The 27,318-nt window shown below is 39.1% G+C and overlaps 1 protein-coding gene across 2 annotated transcripts in view; it reads right to left on the bottom strand.

Annotated features, from left to right (window-relative positions):
* Nucleotides 1-19,800, bottom strand: part of TMEM248 (transmembrane protein 248) — a 35,152-nt gene extending 15,352 nt beyond the window's left edge. The window contains exons 1-2 of one of the 2 annotated variants that reach the window (XM_045819565.1): nt 19,518-19,638; nt 8,599-8,826 (exon numbers count right to left, since the gene is read on the bottom strand). The gene's annotated coding sequence lies outside the window, so the exon portion shown is untranslated. Of the gene's footprint in view, nt 1-8,598; nt 8,827-19,517 lie in introns of both variants that reach the window. The other variant, XM_045819567.1, reaches the window with a different exon arrangement.
* Nucleotides 19,801-27,318: the final 7,518 nt, after the last annotated feature.

Here is a 27,318-nt window from a genome sequence, read left to right as displayed (position 1 = left end):
CTGAGATAAATACAAACCAACTTAACTCTTAATGACTATATATTGTTGGGCACAGTGGGAGAGAACCTGAAGGAACCCCAAATTCAGGGGCTAATGTTCCCTGCACAGCAATTTTCTTCCACAAGACTTCTGCTAAGTAAATAGCACTTGGGGACTTAACTAGAAAGTGGAGAAAGATCTTGTAGACCTGCATTGCTTAGATCCAAAAGAAATTTGAAGATACAATGGTGTAGAATTCCTCCCAAATGGATGAAGGATGTTAACCACACTTTCAAGCTTAGCAAACGCTAACCAGGAAAAACAAAGAAATGAATTATTGGTACATCATAGCAAAAACTAAAGGAAAACCTTATAAGCAGCCAGAGAAAAAGGATATATTAAAATCAGGGTAAAAAAACATAATTACAGCTGACTTGTCATCAAAAAGAATAAAAATAACAAAAGGCATCTTTAAAATGCTAAAATTTTAAAAAACAATAAAAGAAATTCTTCAGGCTGGAGAGACAGATCCCAGATAGAAGCCCAGATTTCAGGAAGGAACTAAGGACACTACAAAGAATGAATATTTGGGTAAATACAGGGTGGGACAAAAGTAGGTTTTCAGTTGAAGATACACAAAACAAAATTTATTCCTGTATTATTCCTTATTAATTATTGTATTATTTTCCATTCAAACAACTGTAAACCTACTTTTGCCCCACCCTGTATAAGACATTTACATATGTATAAAAAATACTGACTGTATAAACAAAAGTAGCATTTAAATAAATAAAGGAAAGATGAACTGTTTAAAAAACAGGGTTGAAGCAGCTAGAAAAATTAAGGTGGATTTGTTTCCCCCCAAAAAACAAAAACCAAAAACAATAGACTCTTCTATACTGATCTAGATTCCAGACACTGCTGAAATCTTTTCAATCCTAACTAGCCTGTTTATATCTTCCTTTGGATTTTGTGAAAACAGTCCTACTGTTTACAAGCAATAACCATATTTCTTCCTTTCCAGCTCATTTTTTCCTTTTTCTCACTTCTTTGACTAGAATCCTCTGTGAAATGATGAATAAAAGTGGCAACAGTAAGAATCCTTGCCACATTCTTGGCTTTAAGGGAAATGCTTCAAGTGCCTTACTATTATTAAATGTGGTATATGTAAAAAGTTTCTGATAGATATCCCTTACCAAGTGAAGGAAATCCTTTTTCAAGTGTGCAAAGAGATTTTCGTTATAAATATGTGTTGCACTTTAATGAATGTTGTATCGGCAATCTCTGAACAATATATTTCTTTCCTTTAATCTACTGATAGGAACTATGTTGTTTTTATGTTGACTCACTTGCATCCCTTGGATAAACTTGCTATGATCATGATTTTTAAAAACACTGCTGATTTATATTTGCTAAATTTTATTCTAAATTTCCACGTCTATTCATGTGAGATAAAAAAATTATGAGCCATTATCATACTCCTTAATTGTATATACTTCTTGACTAGTATGACTAAGTTATCCTAGCACCATAAAATTAATTACATTTGTTCACTCATCTATCTTCTATAACAATGTGGGTAAGATATATGCTTCTGTTTTTGGAAGCTTGATAGACCTTAACCAAAAAAAAAATCCAGATCTATCAAATTGGTGTTTGTCCTTGTAATTTAGTGGGTTGTCTGAACTACTCCTTCATGTTTTTTAAATGACTATAAGTCTACATTTTCTATTTCTATTAAGTCAATTTTGATAAAACATATTATCCTAGGAAACAGCTCATTACATTGATCAATTTGGGTATATTAAACCATCCTTGTGTCCTGGAATGAACCCCACTTGATTATGATGTATTATTTTTTTAATGTATTGTTATATTTGATTTGCTAGTATTTTGTTTAGATTTCTACATCTGTGTTCATCAGACACTGGTCTGCAGTTTTCATTTTTAGTGTTTTCCTTACCAAGCTTTGATATCAGAGTTATGCTGGCCTCATAAAATGTGTTAGGAAGCATAGTTTCTTTGCAACTTTTTTGGAACAGTTTGAGAAAGGTATTAAATCTTTAAATGTTTGGTAGAATTCATTAGTGAAGCTATCTGGTCTGGGACTTTTATTTTGGGGGATATTTTTGATGACTGTTTCAATTTCCTCACTGTTGATCAGTCTATTTAGATTTTCTAATTCTTTTTTTTTTTTAAGATTTTATTTATTTATTTTTAGAGAGAGAAAGGAGGGAGGGAGAGAGAGAGAGAGACATCAATGTGCGGTTGCTGGGGGTTATGGCCTGCAACCCAGGCATGTACCCTGGCTGGGAATCGAACCTGGGACACTTTGATTCCCAGCCCGTGCTCAATCCACTGAGCTACGCCAGCCAGGGCTCAATTTTCTAATTCTTCATGCTTCAGTCTAGGAAGGTTATATATTTGTAGGAACTTATCTATTTCTTCTAGGTTATTAAATTTGGTGGCATATAGTCTTTCATAGCATTCTAGTATAATCCTTTGTCTATCTCTGATGTCTGGTAACCTCTTTCATTTCTGATTTTGTTTATATGAGTATTTTCTCTTTTTTCCATACTGAGTCTAGCCAGAGGTTTGTCAATTTTATTAAATCTTTTCAAAGAACCAGCTCTTTTTTAAAATTAATTTTTGTATAGTCTTTTTGTTCTCTATTTCATTAAATTATACTCGTTTTGATATGCTGCTGTCATTCTCATTTGTCTCTATATTATCTTATCAGCTTTTATTTCTTCTTTGATCCAGTCATTTTTTAGTAGTATGCTGTTTAATCTCTGCATATCTGTGTGTTTCTTCATTTTTTTGCAGGGATTTCTAATTTCAAAGCATTTTGGTCAGAATATGCTTGGTATGATTTCAATCTTTTTGAATTTGTGGAGGCTTGTTTTGTCATCCATCATGTGGTCTATCCTTGAGAATGTTCCATGTGCACTGGAGAATAATGTATAATCTTAATATTCTGAGATAAAAGGCTCTGTACACATCAATTATGTCCATTTGATGTAATGTATCACTTAAGGCTCATATTCCCTTACTTATTTTGTTTGAATGAGCTGTCTAGAGCTGTCAATGGAGTTTTTACATCCCCAACTATGAGAGCGTTTTTGTCAATTTCTCCCTTTTGTTCTGTCAGTAGTTGCTCTGATACAATATTTTGGTGCTCCCTGATTGGGTGCATATGTATTGAGAAGTGTTATGTCTTCTTGATGCAGTGTCTTATCATTTTAAAATGTCCATCTTTGTTTCTTGTTACCTTTGATATTTTGAGATATTTTGTCAGATATTAAGTACAGCTACACCTGTCTTTCTGTGGATGCTAAGAATCATTTTCCACCCTTTCACTTTGGGTCTATCTTTGTCTTCGCAGCTTAAATGTGTCTCCTGAAGGGAGCATACAGTTGGGTTTGTTTTGTGATCCAATCTGTCATGCTGTGCCTTTTTACTGGTAAATTCAGTCCATTTACATTTAAGATAAATACTGATGTCTGAGAATTTCCTACAGCCATTTTATCTTTTGTTTTATGGTAACTGTGTCATCACTGGTTCTTTTCCTTTGTGTTTCTGTCTGTTGTTTCTGTTTGCTGGTATTCCATAGCTCTTTCCTCCGTATCCTCTTTTTTTATGTGTCTCACTTTTGTTTTTGTATGTATGTGGTCACCATTAGGTTTATAAAAGTGAATGTTTCATATACATAGTAGTCCTTTCTTTTGAATGCATGTGATCTCCATCCTCCTTTGCAAATTCTGATCTTTACCTCTTCCACTTTTTTTTAAAGATTTTATTTATTTTTAGAGAGGGAAGGGAGGGAGAAAGAGAGAGAGAGAAACATCAATGTGTGGTTGCTGGGGGTCATGGCCTGCAATCCAGGCATGTACCCTGACTGGGAATCAAACCACCTCTTCCACTTTTATGTTTTTGTTTCCACAAATTATCAATTATCCCTATTTATGATGTAAGTTCATTGGTGACTTTACTCATATTTTTGTGACCTTTTGTTCTTTGTTTTAGGTAGAATAACCCCCTTGAGTATTTCCTGCAGTGGAAGTCTTCTGGTGATAACTTCCCTCAGCTTCTAAATGTCTGGAAAAGTCTTTATTTCTCCTTCATATCTAAAGGATATGAAGGAGAAATAAAGGGTAACTTTGCTGAACATATTATTCTTGGCTGGTGATTTCTCTTTCAGTACTTTGAATATTTGGTTCCATTTTCTTCTAGCTTGCAGAGTTTCTGCTAAGAAGTCTGATGATAACCTAATAAACTTCCTTTATACATTATTTTCTTCTTCTCCACTGCCTTGAGAATTCTTTGTCATCAATTTTTGACAGTTTTAATACAATGCGCCTTGGAGAAAGTCTTTTGGGTTGAGGTAATGAGATGTTCTATTTGCTTCTTGGATTTGAGCACCTTTTCTTTCTATAGCTTTGGGACATTCACATCAACTATTTGTTTGAATAGGCTCTCTGTTACCTTTTCCCTCTACTCTTCTTCTGATAGGCTTATTATTCTTATATTGCTCTTTCGGATAGAATCAGATAGTTCCTATGCTCGCCAGTTCATTCTTGATCTCCTTTAATGAGTTTTTCATCTGTAAGGTGTCTGTTTAGCTCTTTTTCAAAGTTTCAATCTCTTTGGTAAAGTACTCATTTTGTTTGTTGATTTTCTTCTAAGCTTATTAAATTCCCTATCTGCATTTTCTTACATCACCCTGAGTTTTTTTTTCAGAATTATAATCTTGAATTCTGTCATTTACATCACATATTTCCATGCCTTTAAGTTTGTTTTCTGGAGAGTTTTCCTATCTTCCTTAGCTGACTTGCTAACTTGGTTATTCATGGTATTTGATGGATTCCCCCTCTGTCTAGGCATCTATGCATGAGTGGCAGTTCTCTAGTACAATGATACAAAAACGTTTTTCTATTATTTTCCAATAGGTAGCACCAAATCACAAGATTTTTTAGCTTTCTTGAACTTCTCTGGCTTAACTGATGTCCACAGGTTGGTGGAAAATGGGAAGAAGGGTACCTCCCCTGTGATCCAGTTGCATCAGTCCTAGGGATCCACAACCCCACAGGGGAATGTGGTGGGCAATGAGGGTCCAAATCTGTGAAACCCAGTGGCGTCTTTCGCAGACGGACTGCGCTCAGTGCAGCCGGAATGTGTGGAAGTGGAGTAGGCTGGGGTAATCCGGCTGCCATTGAAGCTGCTCTGCCTTCCCTGTAATGACGACTGCGGACCTCTACAGAGTCCCCCTGCACCTCGGTCCTGGGACCAGTTACACAGCATACCCTTTGCTCAGGAAAAAAGTGATTCTGTAGTACCAGTTCTTAGTTTTGCAGATAATGTGCTCCACAACCCGATACCAAGAGTGAAAGGAGGTGAGCTCTGGTAGGTAAAAGGGTAGCCAGGCTCCATAGCTTTGTTTCTTTGTCTGAAATGCCAAACACCAGACAACCACAGCCACACCTCTGTGCTGTGTCCCTGCCCAGATCACTGGGCTCTGCTGCAGTTTGTACTGCCCATTCTTGCATGAATGCCCACCAAATCTCTTTGCTCCTCCCAGCTGAAGGGAATGTCAGCCACAACCTGATTCCTCCCGTTTCTAGGCTGAGCCCGGCTGTGAGATCCCAGCTTTAGGGCTGCATCCACCGTTCATCTCAGCGTTTCTCCCTTCTCACCTTCCTGGTTTGCTCCCACTTGCCCACCTTTGGATGTATCAATGTACAATCTCTCAAGTCTGTTTGTGGGTTGAGGAGGGAATCCTTTGTTAAATTATAGCTGTTCAAACTGCTGAAATTTTAAGGGGAGAGACCATAGGGATCTTCTATACCACCATTCCTCTGATGTCAATGTCAAATACTTTTTAAAAAAGCAGATTTCAGCCCTGGCTGGTATGGCTCAGTGGGTTGAGCATCAGCCTGTGAACCAAAAGGTTGCTGGTTTAATTCCTAGCCAGGGCACATGCCTGGCTTGCAGGCCGGGTACCCAGTTGGGGGCATGCACGAGACAACCAACTGATGTTTCTCTCACACATCAATGTTTCTCCTCCTGTCTCCCTCCCTTCCTCTCTCTCTAAAAAAAATAAATAGAAATCATTATAAAAAGAGGCATATTTCACTCCCAGAAATGCCCAGGCAAAAAAAAAAAAAATAATCCATCAAGCATAACGAATAACCAAGGTAACAAAAAAATTAGCAGAAAATAAATATAAAGACATGGAAGATTGTTGTTTAAATGAAAGAGAACTAAAGATTGTATTTCTGAAGAAACTCAATGAGAGACCAAAAAAAAAAAAAACACAGAAAAGCAATTCAACAAGCTCAGAAATATATCAACAAACAAAAGTACCCCACCAAAGAGAATGGAACTATAAAACAGAACCAAACAGAAATTCTGGAGCTAAAGAACTCAATAAATGAGCCCTGGCTGGTGTGGCTCAGTGAACTGAGTGCCGGCCTGCAAACCAAAGGGTTGCCAATTTGATTCCCAGTCAGGGCACATGCCTGGGTTGTGGGTCAGGTTCCTGGTAGGGGGTGTGTGAAAGGGAACCACACATTGATGTTTCTCTCCCTTTCTTTCTCCTTCCCTTCCCCTCTCTAAAAATAAATTAATAAAATGTTAAAAAAAAAGAATTCAATAAATGAGAAAAAGAATGAACTAATGAGCTTAGGAAATAGAACAGATCAGATGGAGGAAAGAATTAGTGACATACAAGATGAAAATCTAGAAATTACTCAGGTGGAAGAAGAGAATCAAGAGTAAAAAATAATAATAATTCTACAAGTTATCTGACTCCATTAGAAAGGGCAAAATAAGAATCATTGGATACCCCAAGGAGAAGAGAGAGAGAAGGGAACAGAGAGCCTATTCAAACAAATAATTGACAAAAACTTCCCAAACCTAAAGAAAGAATTAGATCTTCAAATATAAGCAGCTAACAGAACACTATAGGGAACTGGTCCATATGGCAATGGCAAATGTAGCTCAACCCTGGTTCAGAAAACAGACAGGTGAGAGGCAGCACACAGGAGCCAGGCCCGAAGATCAGCTTTTCCATGCAGAATCAGGCCTGCATTATATCTAGGATGCTTTGAGGGTTGCTTTTGCTAAAACTCCCTCACCCTGAGTTAAGACAGCAGATGTTTAATGCATATCTCTGAAGCAACTCCCTAAAGTCTATGCTAAGCCATCCCAAGAACAGAGTGTAACCAGAACCATCACTTTTATTGTTCCCTTGCATTTGCAACATTCTTTTCTTTGTTATCTGTAAGTGATCTGTAATCACTTAAAGTAAACCTGAGCATAACGAACTAGAATCTTCTTTGATGTAATGCTACTAGAAAGCAAATAAAAGCCTGTCCAGGCAAGGGTCAGGGCACTCTCTCACTCAGAGAGTGGCCATGCTGTCCCTTTTCTTCACAGGACTTCTGCAGTCCATGTGAATTTGTTCATCGCATCCACAACACTGCAGACACTGCTGGCTGGAGTCTGCATCAGAACACCAAAGTATATCAATCCAAAAGGCCTTCTCTAAGGCACATCATATTAAAATAACAACTAAGCGAGACTTCTCAAGGCATCTAGGGAATAGAGTAACTTATAAAGGAAACTCCATTAGATTATCTTCAGATTTTTCAGCACAAACCCTAAAAGTTAAGAGAGAAATCAAATGTTCAAACTATTGACAGAAATCACCAGCCAAGAATAATATAGCCAACAAAGTTGCCCTTTAGATATGATGGAGAAATAAAGGCTTTTCCAGACACACAAATACTAAGGGATTTGCCTTAGTACTTACCACACTAAGGGATTTACCACAAGACCTGCATTACAAGAAACGCTGAGAGGTGTTCTTCTACCCAAAACAAAAGACAAAAAAAATACAAAACTATGAGTGAGATGACTAACACACAGAAACAGGAAATTTCAACCCTTGTTCAGAATAGCGTATTAAACCCTTAAATATAGCGAAGCTTAAAAGAGGTAAAAACAGTTTCTTTTTTTTTAAAGAAGACAATTAACTACTGCAATTTAGAAATGAACTCACAATATAAAAAGATAACTTGTCACAACAAAAACATAAAAGAGGAGAAAAGGTATTGAACTTTCATAGGAGAATGGAGATAAGATGCAATCAGAATAAAAAGGATGGCTATATATGAAACTTTCTTTTGCATAAGCTAGGGGTGTCAAACTCATTTTCACTGGGGCCACATCAGCCTCATGGTTGCCTTCAAAGAGCCAAAATAATTTTAGGACTGTATAAATGTAACTACTCCCTAACTGTTAAGGAGTTGAAATTATATTCCGCCCTTTGAAGGCAACCATGAGGCTGACATGGCCCCAAGTGAAAATGAGTTTGACACCCCTGGCATAAACCTAATGTTAACCACAAAAAAAGGAAATCTAGAACTGAGACACAGAACATAAAAAAGAAAAGAAACAGAAGGAAACATCAGTGAATACCACAAAACTGTAACACGCAGAAATAAAAGAGAAAAGAAACAATGTAGACACAGAGCTACCAGAAAACAAAAGATAAAATGGCTATAGGAAATCTTCATATATCATTAATCACCCTAAATGTAAATGGACTGAACTCACCAATTAAAAAGTGTAGAGTAGCCCTGGCTCAGTTGGTTGGAGTGCTGTCCTACACACCAAAAGGCTGCAGGTTTGATTTCCAGTCAGGGCACATACTGTGGTTGTGGGTTCAGTCTCAATGGGGGCGTGTATAGGAGGCAACGGATTGGCATCTCTCACACGCTGTCTCTCTCTCTCTTTCCTCACACATTTCCTCTCTCTCTAAACATATCCTCAGGTGAGAATTTTCTAAAAAATATAAAAAAGCACAGAGTAGCAGGATGAATTGAAAAAACAAAACCCAACTACATGCTGTCTTTACAACACATCTCCACTGCAAGGCAAACATAGATTCAAAGTGAATGGGAAGAAAAAATAACACTCTAAGCAAATGGCATCCAGAGGGAAGCAAGTATAGCCAACTTGTACCTGATAAAATGGGCTTCAAGATTTAAAAAAAGTAACAGGAGACAAAGATGGATATTTCATAATGATAAAAAGGACAACACATCAAGAAGACATAACACCTATTAAGATATATGCAACCAACCTGGGAGCAGCAAAATATATAAAGCAACTACTAACAGAACTAAGGAAGAAACTGACAAAAACACCATTATATGAGGTAAATACCTCACTGACAGCAATGGATACATCATCCAAAGAAGAAATCAATAAGGAAATATTGGCCTTAAACAACATATTATTCCAAATGGACATAATTGATATTTACAGAGCTTTTCATCCAAAAACACCAGAATATATATTCTTCTGTGGTGAAGATGGAACATTCTATTATAAAAAAAAAGAAACCATTTTGGGACGTACAAAACTAGCATCAACAAATTTAAGAAGATTAAAATCGTATGTTCTCTGACCACAACTGAAATTGAAAACCAACTGCAAAAAGAAAGCAGGAAAATACACAATTAAGTAGAGGTTAAACAACATGCTACTAAACAATGGGTCAAAGAAGAAATAAGAGATCAAAAGATATCTAGAGACAAGCAAATGAGCATAACAATACATCAAAATTTGGAGGATACAACAAAAGTAGTAATAAGAAGGAAGTTTATAGCATTACAGGCCTACCTCAAGAAACAAGAAAAATCTCAAATCAACAACCTAACATTTCACCTTAAAGAACTAGAAAAAGAACAAATGAAACCCAAACTCAGTAGAAAAAAAGGAAATAAAAATTAGAGCATAATTAAACAAAACAGAGAACAAGGCAAGAGGAAAATTAATGTAACAAAGAGTTCTTTAAAAAGATTAATAAAACTGACAATCCTCCGACTAGATGCATCAAGGAAAAAAGAGGAAAGACACAAAATCAGAAATGAAAGAGAAGTTACAACAGATACCACAGAAATACAAAGGACTATACAAGATACTAAGAAGCCTTGGCTCGTGTGGCTCAGTTGGTTGGGCATCATCCTGCAAACTGATAGGTTGTGGATTCCATTCCCAGTCAGGGCACATGCCTAGGTTGTGGGGTTCAGTCCCCAGTTGGTGTGCACACAAAAGGAAACCAATGGATGTTTCTCACATCAATGTTTCTCTCCTTTTTCTCTCTCACGTGCCCCCTCTCTAAAATCAATAACCATGCCCTCGGGTGAGGATTAAAAAGAAAGATACTATGAAAGGATATGCTACCAAATTTGGTAAACTAGAATGGACAAATTCTTAGAAATATATTAACCCTCCTCAGCTGAACCATGAAGAACTGGAAAATCTAAAGAGACTGATCAACAGTAAGGAAAATAAATCCATCATCTAAAACTCCCCCCCAAAAACAAATGTCCAGGACTATATTGCTTCGATTAATAACTTCTATCAAACATTCAAAAATTTTAATACTTATCCTTCCTAAACTCTTCCAAATAACTGAAGAATAGGCAATACTCCCTAACCCATTTTATGAGGCCAGCATTACCCTGATACCAAAACCTGCTAAGGACAACACATATATTACAGACCAATATCTCTGATGAATATAGATGTGAAAGTTCTAACCAAACTATCAAATCAAATACAATACACTAAAAAGATAATACATCATGATCAAACAGGGTTCATTCCAGGGACACAAGGATGGTTCAACATATGCACAGATCAATGTGATATACCACATGCAAAAAATAAGGGATAAAAATCATCTGCTCAGATAAACAGATGCAGAAAAAGCATTTGACAACATCCAACAGTCATGTATAATTAAAACACTCAATAAACTGGGTAGAGAAGGAAAGTACCTGAACATAATAAAGGCCATATATGACATACCCCCAGTTACTATCATACTGAATGGCAAAAAAACCCTGAAAGCTTTTTCTCTAAGATCAGGAACAAGACAAGCATGCCTGATGTCATCATTGTTATTCAGCACAGTACTAGAAGTCCTAGCCAGAGCAATCACGCAAGAGAAAGAAATAAAAGATTTCCAGGTTGGGAATGAAGTAAAATTGTCAACTTTGCAAACGACATGATTCTTTATAGAGAAAACCCCCAAAGACTCCACCAAAAAAATTATTAGAGACAATAAACAAATACAGTAAAATTGCAGGATACAAAATTAATGTACAAAAACCCATTGCTTTCCTACAGACTAACAATAAAATGTCAGAAAAAGAAATAAAAAGCAATCCATTTGTAATTGCAACAAAAGAATAAAATACATAGGAATAAAGAGAATCAAATACATAGGAATAAACAAAGGATGTGAACAACCTATACATTGAAAACTACAAGATGCTACTGAGATAAACTGAAGAAGACATAAAGAAATGGAAAGGTGCTGTGTTTATAGAATAGAAGAATCCACATAGTCAAAATGGTTCTATTACCTAAAGTAATATGCAGATTTAATGCAATCCTCATCAAAGTCCCAATGGCATTTTTCAAAGATACAGAATAAAAAATCATCAAATTTGTATCAAACAAAAGACCCCAAATAGTGAAAGCAATCCTGAGAAAATAACAAAGCTAGAAGCATCACAATCCCTGACTTATACTGAAATTATACAACTGGGTTGGCCAAAAAGTCTGTTATGTTTACTCTGTATGATGGCTCTAGTAGTGCTCAGTTGTCTTTAATTTCATTTGAAACACTTTTGTTAGATTCTACTGTGACAGCTGTCATATCAGCATGCATTTTTTTTAAAAAAATCAAAACTGGTGAATTTTTGTGCAACCATTTTAATATTGAAGATAAAAGAATATATGCAACATTTTAGTGTATTATGTTTTATTTTTTAAATTACTATTTTATTGATCATGCTATTATGGTTGTCCCAATTTTCCCCCCTCTGGTCCCCTCCACTCCCTCAGGCAATCCCCTACATCATTGTTCAGGTCCATGGCTCACGAGTATATGTGCTTTGGCTGTTCCATTTCCCATTCTGTGCTTTGTACTTTATATCCCCATAGCTATTCTGTAACTACCTATCTGTACTTCTTAATCCCCTCACCACTTCATCCACCCTCACCCATTCCCCTTCTAATCTGGCAACCATCAAAACGTTCTCCATATCCACAATTCTGTCTCTGTTCTTATTTGCAGTTTGTTTTTTAGAATTAGTTGTTGACAGATACATTACGTAGTTCTTGCCATTTTATTGTTGATAATGTTGATCTTTTTCTTAAAAAAGTCCCTTCAACATTTCATATAATAATGGTTTGGTGATGATAAACTCCTTTAGTTTTTTCTTGTCTGGGAACCTCTTTATCTGTCCTTTGATTCTAAATGATAGCTTTGCTGGGTAGAGCAATCTTGGCTGTAGGTCTCTACTTATCAAGACTTTGAATGTTCCTTGACAATTCCTTCTAGTCTGCAGTTTCTTTTGAGAAATCAGTTGACAGTCTAATGGGAATTCCCCTGCAGGTAATTTTCTGCTTTTCTGGTGCTGCTTTTAAGATTCTATCTTTATCTTTAACTTTTGGCATTTTAATTATGATGAGTCTTGGAGTGGGCCTCTTTGCATCCATCTTGTTTGGGACTCTGTGCTTCCTGGACCTGCACGTCTATTTTCTTCACCAAATTAGAGAAGTGTTCTTTCATTATTTTTTCAAATAGAGTTACAATTTCTTGCTCTTTCTCTTCTCCTTCTGGCATCCCTATGAGGTACATGTTGGACTGCTTAAAGTTTTCCTAGAGGCTGCTTATATTTTCCTCATTTTTTTTACTTTTATCTTTTTGTTGTTCTGATTACCTGTTTTTTTTTTTGCTTCTTTATGTTCCAAATCATTGATTTGATTCTTGGCTTCATCCACGCTACTGCTGTTTCCGTGTAAATTGTTCTTTATTTCAATTAGTGTATCCTTCATTTTTGACTGGATCTTTTTTATGCTGCTGAGGTCCTAAGTTCCTTGAGCATCCTCATAACAAGTGTTTTAAACTCTGTATCTGATAGATTGCTTATCACCATTCATTCATTTCATTTAGTTCTTTTTCTAGAGTTTTGATCTGTTCTTTTATTTGGGCCATGTTTCTTTGTCTCCTTATTTTAGCAGTCTCCTGTGTATGGTTCTATGTATTAAGTAGAACTCCTATGAATTGGTGTCTTGGTAGTGTGGCCTAATGCAGTAGGTCCTGTATGGTCCAAAAGCACAGCCTCACCTATCATCCAAGCTGGGTACTTGAGATGAGCCCTTTGTGTGGACTAAGTACACTCTCCTCCTATAGTTGAGCCCTGGTTGCTGTTGCCAGGTCAATGGGAAGGATTTACCCAGGCCAGTCAGCTGCAAGGACTTGCTGTGACCACTGACTGCCAACCTCTGCCCTTCATGGAGGATCAGATGTGAAAGGGCAGGATGGTGGTGCTCTGATGTGGTCTGTAGCTGTCCACTGGGTACACAGGCTTGGGGTTTCCTGGGTGGGCCAGGCCAATGTCAGCCACTGCGTGCAACTCTGCCTGTGCGGGCAGTCTCTGGGGACCACCAGTGGGAGTCAAACAATGTTAGCAAGGCTAATAGAATCTCAAATATGACACCAGCCTGCTGGCTCTGTGGCTCGGTGGATGAAGGGTTCAGAAAAGGGACAATGGCCTCTGTTCACCTTGAAGCCAGACTCTTCAGTTCCTCCTTGTATGCCTATGGTACATAGGCATATGCCTTTCAAGCTGCTATCCTGGTGCTAGAGATCAGAGGCAGTAGTCTGAGTAAGTCCATGTATGGGTTCTTTAAGAGGAACTGCTTGGGATTCTAGCAGTTTCTCCCACAGACTCAATCCCTGCTGGTTTTTGCAGCTAGACATTGTGAGGACTTATCTTCCTGGCACAGGAACCCTGGGCTGGGGGGGCCTGGTCTCCTCACTCCCAAGATATCCCTCCTGAATTTTTATCCACCAGAAGTGGATAAAACATGGAACATGGGACCAGCCTGTTCCATGTCTAGGGCCCTCCATCCAGTTTCAATGGAGGTGATTTCTTTAATTCTGTAGTTGTTAGACTTCCATTCGACTTGATTTCTGATGGTTCTGAGTGATGGTTGTTCTATATTTTAGTTGTAATTTTGATGTGGTTGTGTGAGGAGTTAAGCCATGTCTGCCTATATTGCCATCTTGACCGGAACTCCTCATATTATGCTTTATTATTTCAAGAAAGGTAAAAATGCAACTGAAACGCAAAAGGTGATTCGTGCTATGTATGGCAAAGGTGCTGTGACTGATCGAACATGTCAAAAGTGGTTTGCAAAGTTTCTTGGTACTATTGCCATTTTGGCCAAATAAATCTTTGCTGTGGGCTGTTTTATACATTGGAAGATGTTTAGCAGCAACCCTGGCCTCTACCCACTATAAGCCAATAGCAAGAGACAGCTGACATGGGAGATAGCTGAGATACTCAAAATATCCAAATCAAAAGTTACTGGTGAAAATAAAAAATGTGCCTTTTATTTCACAGAAAAACATAAAGGACTTTTTGGCCAACCAAATACAAAGCTACAATAATAAAAACAGTACGGTGCTCAAATATGAAACTGGTAGGGCCTTCCTACAGACTAATGGAACAGAATTGAGAGTCCAGAAAAAAACCCACATGTATATGGACAACTAATTTTTGACAAAGGAGCCTAAAACATACAATGAAGAAAGCCACTTCAATAAATGGTGTTGGGAAAAGTGCAAAACCACATGCAAAAGAATAAAGCTAGATTACCATTTGACACCATACACAAAAATTAACTCAAAATGGATCAAATATCTAAATATAAGATCTGAAATAATAAAATTCATAGAAAGAATCACAGGTACTACACTTATGAACCTTTGTCTCAGAGGATTTTAGGAACTTGACACCAAAGACAAGGAAAGTATTAGCAAAAATAAATGACTGGAACTACATCAAACTAAAAAGCTTCTGTACAGCAAAATAAACTGTCAACAAAACAAAAAGGCAATCACCTGAATGAGATAAGATATTTGCAAATAATACCTACAGTAAGTGGCTAATATTCAAAATATATAAAGAACTCATAAAACTCAACAATAAAAAATAAACAATCCCATTTGAAAATGGGCGGAGAGCTTTGCCATGCCAATAGCACCTTCACAAACATGGTAAATGTTCTTAGAACGCTCCAGACTTTCTGTAAGAAGTGTGGCAAGCATCAACCTCAAAAAGTAACACAGCACAAGAAGGGCAAGGATTCTTTATATGCTCAGGGAAAGTGGCATTATGACAGGAAGCAGAGTGGTTATGTTAGGCAGATTAAGCTGATTTTCTGCAAAATGGCTGAAACCAGTGAGGCTTGACTGCATTAAGCCCAACTGCAGATCTAAGAGAATGCTAGCTCTTAAGAAATCCAAGTATTTGAACTGAAAGGAAATAAGAAAAAGAGCCACATGATCCAGTTCTAAGCTTCATATTTTGTTTTATGATATGACATTAAAATCTTGAAGATATGTTTGCTTTAAAAAAATGGGCAGAGGACCTGAACAGACACTTTTCCCAAGACATACAAAAGCCCAGCAGATGTATGAAAGGATGGTCAACTTCACTAGCTATAAGGGAAATGCATATCGAAACCAATGCGAAATACCACCTCACAACTGTTAGAATGGTTACTATCAATAAGACAAGAAATAGCAAGTGTTGGAAAGGATATGGAGAAAAAGGAACCCATATACACTGCTGGAGGGAATATAAACTGGTGTGACCACTATGGAAACACTATAAAGTTTCCTCAAAAAATTAAGAATAGAACTACCACATGCCCCAACAATCCCTCTTCTGGAAAAGTTGAAAGCACTTATTCATAAAGACATATGTACCCCTATGTTCACTACAGCATTAATCACAGCTAAGTGTCCTTTGATGGATGATTGGATAAAGAAGAGATGATACATATATATTATGGATTACTACTCAGCCATAAGAAAGGAAGAAATACTTCCATTTGCAACAACATGAATGCATATTGAGAGTATTACAGTAAGCAAAAAAAGCCAGATGGAAAAGGACAAGAACCATATGGTTTCACTCGAGTGTGGGATATTAAACAGAAAGCAACAAACTCATAGACACAGACAACAACATGGTGGTTACCAGAGGAGAGTAGTGTGGGGAGGTTAAAAAGGGCAAATAGGGTTAAATATATGGTGGTGGAAGAAGACTAGCCTTGAAGTGGTTAGCACACAATGTAATATGTATATGGTGCATATTCCATGCATATTCCATGATGCATTATGGAATTATTCACTTTAAACTTATATAATGTTATGAATCAATGTACTCCAATAAATTTAATTTTTTTAAAAAAGAAAAAATTGTAACTCGTGTGGTGATGGATGTTAACTAGTCTTATTGTGATCATTATTTTGCAATATATACAAATATCAAATTATTATTTGTATACCTGAAACTAGTATATGTCAATTATAGCTCAATTAAACAAAAGATATTTAAGAAAACAAATCATGAGCAATGACAAGATTAAATGAACACTAGAAGTTCATTATGAAATCATATTACAACAACCAAACTCAGTTTAAAGACTGGAAGATTTTTTTAAAGACAGGACTTCTAGCAAAAGAGCACCCAAGTCCAACTGACAAACGACAGCACTTTGCAGACCATCATCACCAAAGTTGTCATGTAGTCCCGGGACTACACTGAGGTATGTAATTATACACAGAAAGAGAGCTATGACCTTTTGTCAAATTTATTCAGTATGTACCTGGGAAAGATCATTCAAGGATTTCCATGCATCAAAATAAATCCTAGATGGAAATTCAATTTGCTAAAAACTATGTTTCCTCCGTTTTCTTTTTTTTTTTTCATTTTAATTGGAACATCATAGTAAAAAAATATAAGCCCTCTTACATGGCAATGGAATTCTATGGTGTGTTAATGCTGACAAAAACATCCCAAAGATCTAGAATCTCTGTACTGTCGTGCTGGGTCAGAAGGAGATAAAGAAAGGCATCGGGAGGAAAGAGTCAAAAAGAAGCAATAAAAAGATAAGATGGTGCTGTGCCAAGCATGTTTAAAGAAAGGCTAAGGATGTGGTGTATACATACAATTCAGTCATAAAAAAAGAATGAAATCTTGCCATTTGCAACAAGAATGGCCCTTGATGCGATTATACTAAGAGAAAAAAACAGACAATGACAAATACCATGTCTCACTTATATGTGGAATCTAAAACAAAACCAAACCCCTCCATCAAAGCAACACAAGCTCATACAGAGAACAGATTGGTGGCAGCAGGGGGGTTCCAACATAGGTGAAGGGAATCAAAAGGTACCAACCTCCAGTTATAAGTCATTGGGATGTGGGGTCCAGCATGGTGACTATAGTTAATAATACTGTATTACATATTTGAAAGTTGACAAAAAAAGTTTGCCATACCAGAAAAACGTTCTGTAACTATGCATGGTGACAGATGTTAACTGGACTTACTCTGGGTGATCACTGTGCAGTATATACAAATATATAATCATTACATTGTACACATGAAACTAAGGTAATATTGTACGTCAATTTTATCTCAAGGGGGAAAAAAAGGCTATGGTTTAAGCCATTGAGGTCCTCAGACTAGTCTTGATGTTCCAGACATCCTGTTTCAATGGCTTCAAAGGTTTCTTCAACAATGTTAATAAGAGAAACAAACATCTCTGTAAAGTGAACTAGATGTCATTAAAAACACTCAGCAAATGGCTAAAGAGCTTGCCATTTTTACTTGGTTGTAACCAGAGTGGCAGAGCTGCACTCCTTAAAACTAAACACAGGCACTGAAATGCCTACCCACAGACAGCAAATTCAATTTTCTGATTGTTAACACCAAGCAGGAATTACAATTAACATTTTTTTCATTGTCCTTAAAATAAATTAGGCACTGATTTCTATAATTGGCTGACTAAAAGAAGATGACAAACTCATCAAATGAGAACAATTCTTTAGAACCCAAAAATCTACCAAAAGCCAGGCCAGGTAGCCTATGCTTTTCTGTCTCAGAAAAGTATTTAACCCTTAATCAGCTGCCTCTGTCAACATTTCGAGACACCTACTGCCCACCTAACTAATCTGGGTGCTGTTCCACCAAGGCCCTAGCTTTTTCATTTTCCAGCTAATTCTGAATGACCCAAATCCCCCTGGATCCTTCAAGACCCACCTCAAAATCTAAAGTCACTTCCTTTGTGAGGCCTTTTCTGGTCCTTACCATAACAAAATCCCTACTGGTTGGAAACTCTGTATGCAATTAAGTCCTCACACATTCTATAGCCTATTACTTTCTGAAAGTTCTTGGCCAGCACAAACTGTATCTGTACTTGGATCTGTCTCTCTTCCCTGCAGCAGCTGCAGCTACAGCCCAAATAGAGCATGTGTGCTCAATGGGCATTTGGTGATCTCAGTACCCAGCAGTGGTAGTACTGATTCCACCCCGCCTCAGTTAGGTCACAGAAATTCTTCCTATGCCTTTACTAGTTGAATGACAGGTCTCTTTCAGAATCCTAAAAAGAAATGAGGAAGCAGGAAGGTTTGACTGAGCAAGCATTTATCTACAGATGATATACAAATGCTCAAGATACCAAGCTGACCACAAAGAGCGCTACAGGAACAAACCAATTTACCAAATATTTGTCACCAGACTTTAAGTTTTTCCTCCCACTACCTGCCATAGCAGCTCACCTATAAGGCAGGTAAATAACAGTTCAGGAGGAGCCACAATCTTTCCTGCCAAAGCAGGCTGCAACGAAGCTCATCATTCATCACTCAGTGAGGGCTGTTCCCAATCTGCAGTTGAGAACTAAACTACAGACATCTGATTCTTCGGCAAAGGCCCCCTCACCAGCTGTCCACCGGTTATGGTTGTTCATACAATTCAAAACAACACAACAGGCCTAGTTTTATTCCTTAAGGTGCCTATTCAAGGACCTAGAACTAAATGCCTCTATATTACTTTAAAGCCACTCCTTAATTTCCTTTATGACAATATAAGTGAAGATAATAATGCACTCATCCCTGAGTATTTAACAAGCTTGACACACAAAATACCACTATTTCCCTCTAAGTTTCTGCATATACGTGGATCTCTATCTCCCATCTTCTTTCTCAGATGTATATAATTTACAAACGTAGAAGTAACGTAAACACTACCCAAAGTCAAAAATGGCAATCTACCAAAATGCCCCCCAGACCAAATCCAAATAATCCAAGCCTCCGCTCCATACGTGGGAAGTTCAGCCATCTCGAGGGCTGGCAGAGATCCCTTACTCCCGGCATGGAGGTGGACAAACCCCGGTGGCGGGTGACCAGACCGAAGTCACCAGCGCAGGGCTAAAGCGTGACGACCCCCACCCGCAGCTGGGGCTGGGAAGAAGCCCCGAGAAGCCATGAAGAAACCCGACCCGAAACAACGCCCCCGACCAGCGCAGCCCCCTCCTGGACCCGCGGCCAGCCCCAGCTGATCCCAGACGCGGCCCGCAAGCCCCAGCTCACCCCGCCCCGGCGGGCAGCTACGCGGGGGGACGCCCGTGGCCGCTCCGAGTTCACTCGCGGTGGCGAGCGGCGGGCCCGGGGCCGCTCGGCACCATCCTCCCCGCCGCTCCGGGAGCAGTGTCCGGCTCCGCGGGGCCGAAGCGAGGACCGGAGGCCAGTCCAGCTCACGCAGCCGTCACACGGGTTAGTCAGGGTCCCGCAGCCGAGGTTTCCGGGTAGAAAAAAATTGCCACCGCCAGCAGTGCCTTGACCTCCGACACCTGGCGTCCAACGGCGGCGCGGCCGGGACAAGATTCCTCGGTTGCGGGAGGAGGAGACCACGCTTCCTGATTGGGTAGTGTCGGGGATTTGGGTGTGAGTACGTGCGCTGTGCGGAGAAAGGCGTGGAGTGTGTGACGCACATTTGTGTATCTGCGTGTGTGGTTCACGGATGGGGAGCTTCGTATGGATCTGTGCACGTGTTTAGCGTGTTGTGCGTAATGGGTGGGAGTATAGCATGCGTGTCTGTGTGTTTCTGTTTTAATCACTGCTGATTAAAGTATAGTTTGGTACTGTGATTTTGTAAAATACTAGTACCCAAGGTTTATGAGTTGATGTATTAGAACTCGGGTCTCCTAACTCCTGCTTTAGTCTTGGCATTATCCAGTAAACTTGAAGATACACATCCTCCCTGGAGAATATATTACTCTGGAGAAACACTTGTACATCTGCATGAGTAGACCTAATAATGTTTATAGCAACACTACTTGTAATTCTGAGAACTGAGCGGGGTGGAAGGGGGAATACCTATATAGCAAAATGTAAAAATAGACTTTGGTATATTCACATGTAATTAAATACTGAAGAGCAGTGAAAATTACTGAAAACAGCTGACACAACAGGACATAAGGTGCTGGGGAAGCAAATCACAAAAGGATACATTGCAGCATAATCCCATTATATGCAATTCCAAAATATGCTAATCTAATCATACTCTTAAAGATGTGTACATAAGTGGTGGGATCTGACAAAAAAACATGAGAAAAAGATGCACGAACTTCACATTAAGTGTTAAGAGGGTGGAATGGAGGAGGAGTACACAGGGTCCTTCGGATGTCATGGAAATGTTCACCTTAAAAAGGACAATGGGTACACAGTTACTGAATTATTGTTTATATTTTGTACATAACTTACAAATATTTTGTATCTACTAAATAGTTAATAAAAACAAAAAAATACACTGCCATTCCCCATTGGACTAGGAAGTTGTTGAGTGTGCAGAAGGCAGCCTATGGCATGACAAAGGCAGTAGAAGTTGCCAAGTATCTAAAATAGTTGATGTGAGTCATTCATGAGTCATGAAGGAAAATGATGGTTGACCTCCCAAAATATATCTTTTAGCAAAGGTATTAATAGGTTTCAGCTGGATTTCAAAAGAAGCTGCTTAACTTCCAGTAGAAAGTAATTAAACCAAAGGTAAATCTATCCTTAAGATCATACCTTCCATCTTAAACTTGTTAAAACAATTCAAATTATAGGTGCAGGCTTAGAGAAGCATGCCAATGCAAGTAGTGAACAACTGCCAGTAGCCAAGGGTAATTTAAAAGCATATTTACAGTTTTGTGACTATGGATTAAATTTAATATGGATTGTGACAGTGAAGAGCAATGTGGTGTGTCAGGACAAACATATGATGTCATAAGTTAGAAATACAGTTTGTCGACTCTGTGCTTCAAAATCCAAACAGGAAAAAAAAAGTATTTTAACTCCAGTATTTTTGTACATAATATATTTTTTCTGAAAATTGGTTATTAAATGGATGAATATCTTACACTCAATGAAATATTAGAATCAATAAATAGTTGTTGGGACTTCTAGTCAAGATGGCCAAGTAGGTAAATTCTGTGCTTGCTTCTTCCCATGACCACATCAAAATTACAGCTAACTTACAGAACAGCCATCACTGAGGACCACCAGGAGACTAGCTGAGCAGAATTCCTATAACTAAGGATATAAAGAAGAGGCCATGTGGAGACAGGTAGGAGAGGCAGAGATACAGACTGGGCAAGTTCCCCACACACAGAGTGGTGATTAAGAATCAGGAGGGTATCTCGGCTATGGAAGTATCCCCCTTCACTCCAAGGAAGAAGGGGCTCCTCAACCCAGGGCATCAGTGTGAGGGTTTATAAGAAAATCAGTTTTATAATTTGTGGCCCAATATTTGGATTTGTACAGCATGAGCTCTGAAACTGCTTGCAGATTGTACTCCTTGCATCGTTGTTAAATAATGCTGCCTATACTATGATTATGTGATCAAAGTCTTTTTGTTCTACAGGCCTGAGCTGAAACTAGGACTTGATAAATGCTTAATCATACAGGGTCTGGTAGAAGTAACACCTGTTTGAGTGTGGTTGGTAGGGTAATAATATGGGTGTAAGAATTTAGTTTTAATTTGAACATTTCACCTAAAATGTCATATGCTGTACTTCAGTGTGATATTGTTATGTTATGGAATTACATGCTTATGATTTTGTAATAAAAATTTTTATAATAAATAGGGGCGTTATTTGTGCCAGATCTGTACATTACCCATTGTTCTCACCTCACAAGCCCACTTGCTTGATCACTGAGTCAGCCAACCACTGAAAGTCCAGTTGCCCCCACCAATCAGAAAACAAATGGTGTAAGTTTATGCTTTTATTTCCTCTAGCAACCCATCTCTTTGATAAACAGCTCCTTGCAACTTTTGCCTTTATAAATCATGCCCTTTCCTCTCCATTTTGGAACGTATTGTCGGTTTATACTGAGGGCTCTATTTCCCAGTTTACAAATCATTATCTGAATACGTTCTTTTAAAATTTCTTCTTAAAAGGGTATCTTTGGACTTTTGTTTACAAGTGCCAGGAAAAGAAGTCCCATGACACCTGGTGTGAAAGCCAGCCATAACTGCATCCAAGTGAGGTGGTGAGAGCTGCTGAATTCCCGGGCATTCTTCTTGAGGGATCCACGCACAAACTCACTTGCTCTGAGTTTCAGCGCAGCAGTAGCATCTCAAAAAGCACCAGGGACAAATGGGGAGGAACTAAATTGACTAACTTCAGGACAACCACTGGTTGGGCGGGAGTCAGGGGCAACTCTCTTTGGGGAGGCAAGAAATGGCAGGTGCCATTGCCCCAACCCACTCTCCATTCACCAGGCTAAACCCTTTAAGCCCTGCCCAAACGATTCGCTCAGTCCCTGCCCCACCCAACTTCTTCCCCCTAACAGCCCAGCCTTTTCCAGCTACCCCTCCACCAGGCAGCCTGCCTCAGCTCATGCTGTGGGTATTCCCAAAATCTCTCAAGGGCCACAAACCCCAAAAAAGCAGCAGCCTGCCTCAACGTGCCTTGTAGCTCTTGTTAAGCAGCCCCAAGCCCAACATAAGTGGTGACTAGTCTCAGTTTGCATATAGATCCCATCAGGTACCCTAGCCTGACATAAGTGGCTGCCTTTTTTCACCTGGAACATAGCTTCAACTAAGTAGCCAGAAGCCAGACACAAGTGCCAGCTGACCTCAGTTCACAGTGTAGCCTCCCCCAAGCACCTCCTAGCCCGGCACATGCAGCAACCAATAGCATATCACTTTGTAGTTCCTACCAAACAGCCTCAAGCCCGGCACAATGGACCCTGACATTGGACTGCACCGAAGCCCCTCCCAGGAGGCTCTAGACCCAACACACCTGGTAGCCAGCTTCAGACCACAAAAGAGCACCCCCCAGCCCTGGCTGGCATAACTCAGTGGATTGAGCGTGGGCTGCGAACCAAAGTGTCGCAGGTTCGATTCCCAGTCAGGGTACATGCTTGGGTTGCAGGCTATGACCCCCAGCAACCACACATTGATGTTTCTCTCTCTCTCTATCTCCCTCCCTTCCCTCTCTAAAAATAAATTAAAAAAAAAAGAGCACCCCCCCAGCCAGCTCCACAAATGACATATCCAAGGGGTGGACTTGGTTGGTACCAGAGCCGCACTAAAACAGCCCTCACTTGGTGGGGTCAGCCACTGGGCAACAACAGCTCATTCACCACATGGATGACAGTCAAGTCCAGCCCTCATAACCAGTCAGCCCGAGGTTATGGGCCAGCAGCAATTGAAGCATAACTACAGCAGGAGGGTAATTATGCTAAGTGAAATAAGTCAGAGAAAGACAAATACATGATTCTGCTTGAATGTGAAATCTAAAAAACAAAGTAAACAAACTCAGATACAAAGAACAAATTGATGGTTGCCAATGGTGGGGGGGTCAGGAGAAAGGGTTAAAAAGGTAAAGGGATTAGGATCTACAAATTGGCAGTTGCAGAACAGTCACAGGGATGTGAAGTACAGCACAGGGAATATAGTCAGTAACATTGTAATGACTGTGTGGTGCCAGGTAGGCACTAGGCTTATCAGAGGGAATCACTTAGTAAATTATATAATTGTCTAATCACTGTGATGTACATCTGAACCTACTATATTGTATGTCAACTGTAATTTAAAAATACAACTCTTTAAAAAGAGAAAAATAGAAATAGGTAAATAAATAAATAATAAATACTTGATAGATAAGTGAAGAACCAATAAGCATTTCTTAAAAGAAGAAATATGAATTGTAATAGAAATAAAATGTCGCTGGTATTAAGGACAAGGACGTGTTGAGGATCAGCAGATGGTGTGCTGGGAGGGAGGGTACATGGCAGCAGACAGACAAGCGGGATGCTCTGGCTGGAGGTGGGATTTGGGGCCTAGTCCTGGCTCTGCTGTTCACTGTATCACCTGGAGGAAGTCACAAATACTCCGAACTTCATATTCTTCGGTCCTCAGGCAAGGAGGAGAATATCCATTTGTTCAAGTTGATAAGAAATCTTCCAAACACTCTGTAAACTGTAAAGCACTACCCAAAGATAGTTTATGTGCTGTGACGACTAACTGTGTAGGGCCAGAACTAACCTGAGCTGTTTTGTTTAACTTCCTGCGGGGTACTGACCCAGGGTATTCATGACACATAGTAATTACTAGTAACCTATGCTTTAAGAGGGGGAACCCCCTGAAACTGGAATTTACTTATAAAAATGTGTATTTATTCTTGATCTTTAAACTTCACTCACCTTCAAAGTGCTCTCCATTTGATGCAATACACCTATCCAGACATTTTATCTACTGCTCAAAATGGTTTTTGAACTCATCAATTTTGATGCCTTGTAGTGTTTCTGGCGTTTTTTGTTTCATCCCTTCCACAATGGCAAAAAGTTTCCCTTTGACCTGGCTGGTGTAGCTCAGTGGATTGAGCACAGGCTGAGAACCAAAGCATTACAGGTTCAATTCCCAGTCAGGGCACATGCCTGGGTTGCAGGCCACGGGCCCCAGCAACCACATATTGATGTTTCTCTCTATCTCTCTTTCTCCCTCCCTTCCCTCTCTGGGAATAAATGAATAAAATCTTTTTAAAAATATGTAAATTTTTTTTAAAAGTTTCCCTTTCAAGACTTTTTCTATCCAGGGAAACAAAAAATGCTTGCTCAGGGTAAGATCGGGTAAATTAGGGAGGGTGGGGTGCAGGAGTCATGCCGTTTTTGGTCAAAACTGCTGAGCACTCAGTGCAGTGTGGACAGATGTGCTCATAAATCACTCATGAAATGTGCAAACACGTTGAGTCTTCAAAATATTCACTGAAGCCAAATGCAGCCTCTGACAACAATGCCAGCTGGTACACTGACACGGTTGGGTTCCTAGAACACTCATCTAGCAGAGGATGCCTGCACTATAAGGGGCCCACCCTCTAGAAGATAATCCTGGTATTTTCGTTTTTGTTGAACCCATGAGTTCAAGGAGTTTCAGAGTTATGTCATCTTCTCAGCATTATTTATTGATAATAGACTGGTGACACCAGATCCTGATGAGAGCCTCCCAAAGGGCTCTGCTATTTTTAAAAATTGTTTTAATAGTGACTTACTTGTCATGATAATTTGACATAAACAAATGCACAATGTATTCTAGATGTTTCCCAGTCGTCTTTGTTCCAAATAGAAATATTAAACTTCAATAAAAAGAGAAAAGAGAGAACATTCAGTTTCACAAAGAATCATATTTAAAGGCAACCTGATGTAAGGCCATGACTGCTTCAGGGTACTGGAAATATTAACTGTAATATTAAGGCTTTCACAATTTACGTGGCACCTTCTAGGAAACACTGTAATCAAGTTTAATGAAATTCAAGATTCTATTCTGACTATCTAATGGCTATCTAATGGTTTATCTGAGATTCAGAAGTTTAACTGGACTACTCGTGAATGAATTGGGGAGCTATTGATCAATAGGCATAGAGTTTCAGTTAAGCAAGATGAATTAACTCTATAGATCGACTGTACAACATTGAACCTACAGTCAACATTTATTGTATAGTTACAGTGTTATAAAGAGGGTAGATATCACATTAATAGTTCTTACCACAATACTTATTTGATCTGAAATCCTGGCCAAGATGGAGGCATAGGTATATATACCTTGCCTCCTCATACAACCAAAAGAAGGACAACCACAAATTTAAAAACAAAAAATAACCAGAACGGCCAGAAAATCAAACTGTATGGAAGTCCAACAACCAAGGAGTTAAAGAAGAAACATTCATTCAGACTGGTAGTAGGGGCAGAGATGGACAGCCGGGGCAGAGAGGATGTGGCAAAGCTGTGGCTGGAGGACTGGGCAGATGAGGCGGTGGCTGGAAGACTGGGTGGTCCCACATTTGCATGTGGAAAAGCCAAGAGAAACAACTGGGGATCAAAACAGACTGCAAGACCCAGGGTTTCAGCATGGGGAAATAAAGCCTCAAAACCTCTAGCTGTAAAAATCTGTGGGGGTTGTGGTGGGGGCGGGGGGAACTCCCAGCCTCACAGGAGAGTTTGTTGGAGAGACTCACAGGGTCCTAGAATATACACAGGCCCACACACCTGGGAATCACCACCAGAAGGGCCCAATTTGCTTGTGGGTAGCAGGGGAAGTGACTGAAAGCTGGCCTAGAGCCCAGCAAGCAGCATTATTACCTTTTGGATCCCTCTCCCTTTTATAGTGCCACAATGCAGTGATGTGGATTGCCCTGCCCTGGTGAATACCTAAGGCTCTGCCCCTTATAACATAACAGCTGTGCTGAGACAAAGAAACATGGCCCAAATGAAAGAACAGATCAAACTTCCAAAAATAGAACTAAGCAACAAAGAGATAGCCAACCTATCAGATGCAGAGATCAAAACACTGGTAATCAGGATGCTCACAGAAATGGTTGAGTATGGTTTCAAAAGAGAGGAAAAAGTGAAGGCTATGCAAAGTGAAATGAAAAAAAATATACAGGGAACCACCAGTGAAGAGAAGGACACTGGCACTGAAATCAACAGTTTGGAGCAGAAGGAAGAAATAAACATTCAACCAGAACAGAATGAGAAACAAGAATTTAAAAAAATGAAGAGAGGCTTAGGAGCATCTGGGACAACTTTAAACATGCCAACATCTGAATCATAGGGGTGCCAGAAGGAGAAGAGGGAGAGCAAGAAATGGAAAACTTATTTGAAAACATAATGAAGGAGAAATTCCCCAGTCTGGCAAAGGTAATAGACTTCCAGAAAGTCCAGGAATCTCAGAGAGTTCCAAAGAAGTTGGACCCAAAGAAGCCCACACCAAGGCACATCATAATTACATTACCCAAGATTAAAGATAAGAAGAGAATCTTAAAAGCAGCAAGAGAAAAGGAGACAGTTAACTACAAAAGAGTTCCCATAAGACTATCAGCTGATTTCTCTAAAGAAAGCTTACAGG

Source organism: Phyllostomus hastatus, unplaced genomic scaffold, assembly GCF_019186645.2.
Source record: "Phyllostomus hastatus isolate PE091 unplaced genomic scaffold, TTU_PhHast_1.1 phas_scaffold_385, whole genome shotgun sequence".
NCBI classification, from domain to species: Eukaryota; Metazoa; Chordata; class Mammalia; order Chiroptera; family Phyllostomidae; genus Phyllostomus; species Phyllostomus hastatus.
This window is presented reverse-complemented; position numbering and strand designations above follow the sequence as displayed.